Source organism: Leucopleurus acutus, assembly GCF_964270905.1.
Source record: "Leucopleurus acutus genome assembly, chromosome: 10".
In the NCBI taxonomy this organism is placed as follows: Eukaryota; Metazoa; Chordata; class Mammalia; order Artiodactyla; family Delphinidae; genus Leucopleurus; species Leucopleurus acutus.
Genome location: NC_139153.1, coordinates 65,406,516 through 65,415,235, shown reverse-complemented (window position 1 = coordinate 65,415,235; position 8,720 = coordinate 65,406,516). Strand labels below are relative to the sequence as shown.

Here is an 8,720-nt window from a genome sequence, read left to right as displayed (position 1 = left end):
GCCAGGCACACAGTGAGAGCACAGTAAATGTTGACCTGGGCGGAGAGAGGCCGGAGCCGGCTGGGAAGGTTGGAGGGTGCAGCTTCCTGCGGCTGGCGCGCCCCCTTGATCCCCTTACGCGTCTCCTATTTGCGCCTCCAGCTCCCTTACTCTGCCTTCCTCTCACCCAGGAATCCAGGACATCCCTCACCTGCCGCCTCCTGTCAGCCCACTTCCTTCTGGATTTGGGGGTAGTGCCCCCCTCCATCCCTGCTGTCAGCGCAGGTGAGCCCAGCCACGCACGAATCGAGTCGGAGGGGGCGGTAGCCCAGTCTGGAAACAGCCCTGAAATAGACACCCCCGCCGCCCCCGCTGCCTCCTCCCAGGATCTACTCGAGTGAAAAACAACCCTTTCTATCTGAATGTCTCTCCAGGCGTGGGGAGGCACCGAGTCCTGCTGGCCGCGTAGACCCGGGCGTGGGTCCAGCTATGATGCGCGCACGGACCCTCCACGGGCGGGCCAGCGCGTGCAGTGAGAGCGCCCGACCACCGGGCGGCGCTGCTGGTCCGCGATGGGAGCCTCGCGGCGGCTGGGGCTCCGAGCCGGGCCGGTTGGGAAGGGAGAAGGGCAGCGCTGTGGCTCTCCAGTAGGGAGGCTCCTCACGCCCCTTCTCGGTCTGGGGCGTCCCGAGAGGTGATCTCCCTGCATATTTGGGGTGGAGCAGAGCCGAATGGGCTCTTCATCCTGAGGAGGCCGGGGCAGGGGGCTTGTCCAGGCCAGTGATGCACCCTTCTGCAGGAGCTGGCAGGGAGAGAAATGGGGCCACCGTCCCCACTCTCTTGATTCTTCTTTTTGTCTCACGTTTCCCACATGCTTCCTGAGTTCTGAACTTTGGTGGCAGTCGTGGGGAGGAGGTCAGGACCATCTATACATCTAACTCTTAGTCTGTGTGTCCATCGACCTGTCTACCCAGGTGACATTTGTTCCCCACAGGCTCTAAACCAGCTGGACTGAAGAAATGGGAGGTGGGTAGACATCCCTCCCAGTCTGGGGAAGGCAAACCAGTGAACGGGATGCCCTGGAATTCCGGATCCAGGTGATGGTTAAGCTGGGCCTTGAAGGTCAGGGAGAGGGTTTCTGGGTGAGAAGGGCAGGTGATTCAGCCACAGAGGTGAGAGGGAGGATGGAGGGCCCAGGGTCACAGGCTGGAGGGAGCCAGGAGCTGCACGCACGATCTCACCCAACCATCCATAGGGACAACGCTGGGGGATCCCCTCCTGATCCATGAGGAAACTGACAGAGGTCAAGGGACTGGCTGTGGGCCCCCCCGGTGGTGAGTGTTCAGCTGGGGCTGATGCAGGTGTATGAGGCTCAGGTGGAGAAAGCACCGGCCTTTAACCACAGAGCACCTTAACCGGGCATACAGGGCCAGGGTCAGCCTGCGTCAGCTCGCAGTCCTGAGCACTCTGACACTGGCCTCCCAGGAGCACAGGGGCTCTTTCATGCTCCTGGCTTCTACTCTGTGCTCCTGAGATTTCTCCTGCTCTGCTCTCCTCCCCACTCACACCTTGCTTTTGGGAGGGGGTCTGTCTGCCATCAGCCATGACCTCTGCAGTGTGTGGGAAAAGCCCTTGCCCCTGGTAAGGGGATTCAATTCAGACTCTACCAGCGGGTAGGGGACACCGGGTGGGGCAGAGTCCATGCTGTAGGAGCCCCACTCCTCCTGTGACCACCAGGGGCTGGAGCCAGAGAAGCCATGGGCCAAGGGGCTAGGGGCTCAGAGCTGGGGCTGTGCAGAATTGGGGCCAGGGTCAGAAGTCAGACTGAGCTCTGCAGTGAAACTGCTGTGCAGCCCTGGCCCGGTGGCTCCCCATCTCTGGGCATCAGTTGCTCCCTGAAGGGGTGGGGCAGATCCCTGAGGTGGGGAGGGCAGAGGGGAGGCCCAGGTGTGGGGACGTAGGGGTGGAGCGGGGTGTGGGGGACAGATGGGGTGGGATGGGAAGCCCTGGTTCTCTGGGTTGGGTGTGGCCGCCTGTTAGCACACCTGGCTGAGAGGCCCTATCTCCCCACCCAGCCACTGTCCCATCTTGCTTCTGCCTGTCCCCCGCGTATCTCCAGCTGTGGGGCCTCATACCCCACTCCAGCTGGTTGGAGTTCTATTAATATTTCAGTTTGATGAATTAAAGATTCTTTCTCCCCTCCTCCTTCTGATGTCCCAGGTGGGAATTAAAAGCACATCTGATCCGGTCAAATGCCATTAAAATGCAGCCCACGAGGGTGGGAGCTGGCGGGTGTGGGCTTTTCTCTCCCAGCACTGCTTTCTCCTCTTTGGGGGTGTCTGGGTGATGGCTGGTCTTTGTGGGTATGGGAGGCAAGAGAGAGCTGAGGTGGAGGAGCAGGAGGGGTGTTTGCCTAAATGCTGCTGCTTTAGAGGAAGCTGCACCCCCTGTGTGTGGGGCTCGGGTTCCGGATAAATGAGGATGTGGGGATGGGGCAGGGCAGGGCCCCTGCAACCCCTGCCCCGTGACCTGACCAGGACCCCCCCATGGGGTGTTTTCCGGGTCAGCCCAGCTGTCCCGGCTCTCCCCCGGGGGGCTGCTGCAGGCACCTAGCAGTGAGGATGAAAGCCTTGGAGTCAGCATGGGCGGGATCGATGCTCCTTGAGGCTCCACTAGCAAGAGGTCCTGCGGGGTCCTTCCCAGCTTTCTGTCCTGCCAGCTGTCTGGCTCCACCTGAGCAGGGAGCAAATGCTGGGACTTCCTTCCATGCTGTCCAGGAGGTTCCTGAGGAGGGCCAAGGCTGGAGTGTGGTGGGGAATGATGGAGGGCCCGCCAGGGATTCCCAGCCTGGTTGTCAGCCAGCCAGCCAGGCTGTGTGGCCTTTGCCCCAACCCAAGGGCCTGGGGCCCGTTTGGAGGACAAGCTAAGGTTCCAGTCATAGGGATCCTTAGACCTGAAAAGCGCTTCTCAGCCCCATCCTTTCCCTTCAACCCTGAAGAGCCCCCAGTGGCAGCAGCATAATGGTCCACATTTGCTGGTGGAGGGAGCTGAGGCTCAACGTAGGCGAGGCTCATGGGACACGTGCCCTGTAGAACAGGGTGGGGGGCATGCTGTGGACAGTATGTGAGGCCGGGGTGCTCCGTGGCGTGTGTGACGATCGGGGAGGTGTGTGGTGGGCATGAAGGAAAGGATGGGTAGGACCTGGAGAAGGCACTGCAGGTGGGGCACGGGGAAGCAAAGACATCCCCTTTCCAGGTCACCCCCCGCCCCCGTCCCCTTGCCTGGCCTCCTGCAGGCCTCCTCTCTGGGCCAGCTGGACTGCATTCCCTCCTGCCCCGTCACCTGGCTGCTCTCCTGACGCCCAGAGCCCTGCCATCAGCGGAAGGAGCAGGCCTGCCATGAGGCCCAGGGTGGGGCAGGAGGGCTTTAAAAAGTTAATTGTATTTTGATCTCGGCTGTGACATCCATTCTAATGCTTTTGGGCTCACAGCGGACAGCCCCCGACACATGGAGGGAGAGGGATAATAAGTAGTTTTAAATTGCAGCATGGCAAAGAGGCTGGAAAATCCAGAGTCTTAAGAAAAAAGAGGGAGAAAGAGGAGAAGAGAGAGGAGGAGAGAGTGGAATCAAGGAGGAGGAAGTATCTTTCTCTGGAGGGGGGGAGGGGCCGGTCATCATTCATTTGTTTAACAAGCCAACCTTTATTGGGCGCCTGCTGCATGCTTGGTACAGGCTCAGCCCGTGGAGGCTCAGATGCCCAGTCAGGCTATGGAACCCCCCTCCCTCCCCCTCCCTCCTCCTCCTTCCCCCCCCCCCCCCCCCCCGCCCCCCTCCACAGCACTCAGCTCTTCCAAATCCTACTCCTCTTTCAGGGTCTAAGTGATAGCTCCCCTGAGGGCCCTGACCTCCCAGCCTCAGCTGCCCCTCCCTCCCTGACCACCCAAGAGCCTGGGGCTGTGCCACAGCCTCCCCTGCTTTTCCTTCCTCATATCCCCTCCCTCTAGCAATCTGGTGCCCACTGTCCCCTAAATCCTTACCTACCTGGTCTGGCTCCTGCATCCGGTCCCCAGCACTTGGGTTTAGCAGAGCTGTGTTCAGAATCTGCTCTCTCTGCTCCGTCCAGCTTCTCTCCTCTTCCCACATGTCAGGGCGGGTTGGGAGGGTGTAGATACAGCTGTGCTGTGGACCCTGGAAAGACTTTGGTCCAAATGGGATGATTACAGGTGCATAGGTCGCTGGGGCCAGATGGTTTTGGAATTTAGAAAGATAATATGGCACAAATATGATATATTGTGCAACAGCGCCAGGGGGCCTGGGGCAGCATCCCCCAAACAATATACTGGCTCAGGTTCCTGTGGTGAAACAGAGTATCTCCCACCGAGGGAGCAAGACAGTTACAATGACTCGCTTTCACATCAGGTTTTGCAGCCAAATGACTTTGCCTAAAATTTATGGACAAACTGGTTTTCAGAGCCTGTTGGATTTTGGAATTGTGGAAAGGGGATGATGGCTTTAGCCAACTAATTAGTCCAAGTCAAAGGTCTGAGAAAGTTCCAGGGGTTGTGGGAGGATTCCTGAGGTTGGACCCATACCAGCTTCAAAGGAGGGAGTCACTCCCTGGCCTGTCCCCGAGCCTGGCCTGGGGGCAATTTCCGATTACCTGTGTCCTTGAGACTCAATATCTCTGTGGGGCAAAGGAGAGGGGCTGGGGTGGCCCTGGGAGGCTAAGTAGGGGTGACTTACCCCAGGGTGCTTAACCCTGGGCCTCACCTCTCACCCCAGCTCTCCTCAACTCCTCTGAGCCTGCAGGGTGACTTAGGACTCTCTGCAGAGCCTGGGGCCACGCCTTGTCTTGTAGTCAGTTCTTCATGCTGGAAATGTCCTGCCAGGGGACAATCATTGTTTAAACAAATTCCCCTATCAGAGACATTTCCATCTTATGGCCTGGTTCAGGGGAAATCAAAATTGAAACCCATCAGACCCCCAGGCTGAGGCGGTGACTGGTTTCACTCCACATGGGGACCATTTCTCAGGTGCTCCAGGCCTGCCAGGCTCCCCCCAGGCCCCTGCACCTTCAAGCTCACTTTGATCTAGTTCAAAAAATTCTAAACTTCAGGATTTTCAAAGACAATTGCCCTCTCCTATTAGGAATCTTCTGAAATGGAGAAGTCCTAGAGCAGCTTGGTGAGTTTGAGTTGCCAACCCAGTGGGTGGGAAAAGGCAGGCAAGTTGTTTTCCCTTGCCAGGGAGGCCAGAATGAGAGCAGGAAGAAAGAATCTGCTGCAGCAGGAGGGAGTTAGGTCAGACCTCAGGAAGAACTTCCAGGTCATAATGATATAAAGTACGGGTGCAGGACTTTCTATGATTCTTTCCTCTAGGACTACCTGCCTCTTTCTCTTCCGCCAAAGCCATCTGTCCATCGGTGCTGAGATGGTGTCTCCTTTTCTCTGGGGAGGCCCATGTGTGCAGGACTGGTGGATTAGAATATCCCCCCCCTGAGGACCCCACCAGTGTCAATCAGGTCAACTTCCTTAAAGATTTCAGAATAAGACCCAACACCAAATCCCAGCATCCTTAGAAAGAACTCGGCCCAGCCCCTCATGTCACTGATGGGGAAACCAATGCTCAGAGAGGCTGGGCAACTCCCCCAGGTCACACAGCCTTAGCACCGAGGCCCTGGCCTCCTGCTTTCAGCCCTGTGCCCCCCTCCCAGTCAGAAAACAGCTCTGAGGAGTGGGAATGGGACGGCTTGATGAAGAGCAGTTTGGAATTTGGGCCCTCGCAGCTGGCCCACGCTGGGGCCCTGCTATGTGATTCCTTGAGGTCACCTGTGGTCACTCTTCTCCCACAGAGGCAGCTCTGTAGTTCCTTTGTCTCCAGGGCAGGGGACAACAACTGATGTTTCTGGAGGTGTGTGTGAGTGTGTCTGTGTGTATGTCTGTGTCTGAGGATCTCTGTGTGGGTGCGTCTCTGTATGTGTGTACATATGTGTCTCTGTGAATGTGTATCTGAATGTGTCTCTACGTCTGTGGCGGGGGTGTGTCTGTGTGTGTGAGTCTGTGTGTCCCTGTGTGTCTGTTACCATGATAAGTCAAGTCAGCCATGAGTCAGCATGAGGGAGAAGATGTGTCCCAGCTGGACCAGGCTGGGGGTCACAGGTGAGGGCTGGGTGGCTGACCACTCTGAGGCTGGAGGCCTGGAGGCCTGGGAGGGCCCAGGACGGCTGCCCAGAAGACCGAGGCCTCAGGCTGAGACCTTCAAACTGGACGAGTCCACAAACTCAGCCATCTGCCAGCCAACAGTGTTTCTTTTTTTAACCCCTGAAAAATATAGCCTACCCAGGCTTCTGCGACACAGCTGGTGGGGGGTGGGATAATTATGGCCAGAGTGCAGGCAATGCTGAGGGCCAGGGGGTGGGGAGAGCGGCTGGGCTCCTTTTGGCTCTCAATAAACCATGGCCCCTTTATGTTCAGTTCCATTCATTCATTCATTCAACAAAAGGCTATTCAACAAAAGGGTATTGAGGACTATATTCTGTGTTAAAAACTGCAGTGGCTCCCACTTCTGGGCACCTAAACACAAGACTGGGTGCCCTGCATCCATTATTTCATTCCCTCTTCGTGATGGCCTTGCCAGTAGGGCCCAGGCTCTGGCCCTTATGGACCCTTGGTAGGAATCAGACAAAGGACCCCCATCTTTTAGGCAGACCCATCCTCAAGACAGGATGTGTCCCGTGTCAAGCCCAAGGCAGGCTGAACTTGAACCTCCCAGCACCCCTAACTGGGTGGCTTCTTGCACAGCAACCCGGCCGCCCTGCTCTGAGGTCAGCATCATGGTCCTTGTTGTACAGGTAGGAAACTGAGGGACCCTGGGCAGGAGGACCCAGGTATGCTCGGGGTTTGGTTGGCACCTGGGCAGGCTGTTCCCAAGGCCACGGCCTCTCCAGGAGTGACTTGAGTTTCCTGTAAGCCCAGAGCAGTGCACACGCGGTTGGGCAGAGCCGGCAGACAGCGGGAGCTTTGGTGGCCTTAGCTCATTCATGCCTCTCTAAAATGCGTCTGGCCGAGGTGCGCATGGCCATGGGCGCACACTTCAAGGGCAGGGTGCTCTCTTCAAGGGCAGGGTGCTGCGCTGCCCTCTGTGTATTCCTGGGACTAGGAATGCAGCAGGATCTCGGTCAGTGCTGGTTGCATCAAAAAAAAAAAAAAAAAGGCATGAATGAATGCATGAATGAATGCATGATCACCGCCCTCCCACCAGAGACTTCAGTCTGACTGGGTAAATGAGACATGTATTTGGGGCTATCACATGAGACAGTTACAAAGAGAGTTTATGTTTTGCCAACATGTGTTCATTCACCAAACAGTGATTGAGCTTTCACTAGGGCCAGGCATGGTGCCAGGCCCTGGATGAACCATGGTTAACAAGATATGGTTCTGGCCTGGCAGTGTCTGGAATTCTGGAGGAGGGAGTGCCTGAGTGGGTCTTTGGGAAGGTGCCGGGGCATTGGATGAGGAGCAGGGAGCGAGAAAGGGCAGAGTAGGGGAGGGTCAGACCCTGCTATTCCCAGGCCCTCCCAGACATTCCCCTGATCTAGAAGAAGAAATTATCTGTGGAAATGAGGGGTTGGGCTGTGGGGGGCATGAATCCCCCAGGCCTGGGCACAGTGGAGCCCAGATGGCACTCTGCAGGTCAGCCAGGATGACTGAGGTACTGACGTGGAGGAGGGAGGCTGCTGGTCAGCCACTCTCCCCCCCAGCTCTCTGGCACTGTGCTGAGCACCCTCCCTGGGACAAGGACAGTCACTTGTCACAGCTCTAACTGAAGACACTTCTGCAGTCTGGGATGGGATGCTCTTGCAATCCTAAGAGGGCTGCAAGTCTCCCTCCCTCTCTTCCTCTCTAAGGCCAGCCCTCTCCTGGGAGTTTTCACAGCCCCCCTGGGGAGGAGGAGAGCTGGGGCTCCAGCTTCTCCCTGGCTAAGGGATTTTTCCCCAGGCTCGCTCCCGTCTGCCAGCCAGGCCACCTGTTAAACTTTGCAGACCAGTGCTGGAGGGAGACCGGTGGGCTGTGGGCCATGGAGTGGGAGTTCCCCAAGCCTGGTGGAGTTCTGGGGTGGAAGGGACTTCAGTGGGAAGGGGCTCCTGAAGGCTGTGTGACCAGGGGCAAATGGAATCCCCTCCCCCTCCCGTCCTGTGTCATATGCTCAAACCAGGAGCAGTGGGCTGTGCAAATGAACATGCCACATGGGGGCACACGCCACGTGCGTGGTGCAGATGTGTGATAAGCTGGCCTAAGGTGGGGGTCTTAGTGATGCTCAGGGAAGATGGGGTGGGGGTGGGGAGGAGCGTGACCCCTTGGCATCACTGTATTTGCTGTACTTCTCAGGGAGTGTGTCGGGATGCTATGTTCCTTGACCCTCGACCTTTGGGGTCAGGAGGGGTCCCTGCCAAGTCCTCTGAGTCGAGGAGCAGACATCCGCCCCGGGGGAGGGGGGAAAAGGGGGCTTCCAGGAGAGGACGCCGGTGGGGCGTCGTGAGAGGGGGAGCAGAAGGCGGGGCTGGTGCGGAGGGGTGGCGGGAAGCTGGGCAAGCCCCAGCCTTCCGGCGGTGGAGGTGTGGGGTCGGTGGTAGGCTCCCAGGTGCTCTCTTTTTAAAAGGCCGGCGGAAGCCGCGCGCTCGGCCGCACCTGCAGAGCAAACTTGGCGGGCAGGGCTTGCGCCTTCCCGAGTGTGGCGGCAGC

At 57.9% G+C, this 8,720-nt stretch overlaps 1 protein-coding gene across 1 annotated transcript in view; it reads left to right on the top strand.

Annotated features, from left to right (window-relative positions):
* Nucleotides 1-293: 293 nt before the first annotated feature.
* The window catches only part of GRM4 (glutamate metabotropic receptor 4), a gene marked incomplete at both ends in the record, with an annotated part of 119,753 nt that continues 111,326 nt past the window's right edge, over nt 294-8,720 (top strand). Inside the window, one exon of the mRNA XM_082847611.1 lies at nt 294-376. The remainder of the gene's footprint in view (nt 377-8,720) is intronic.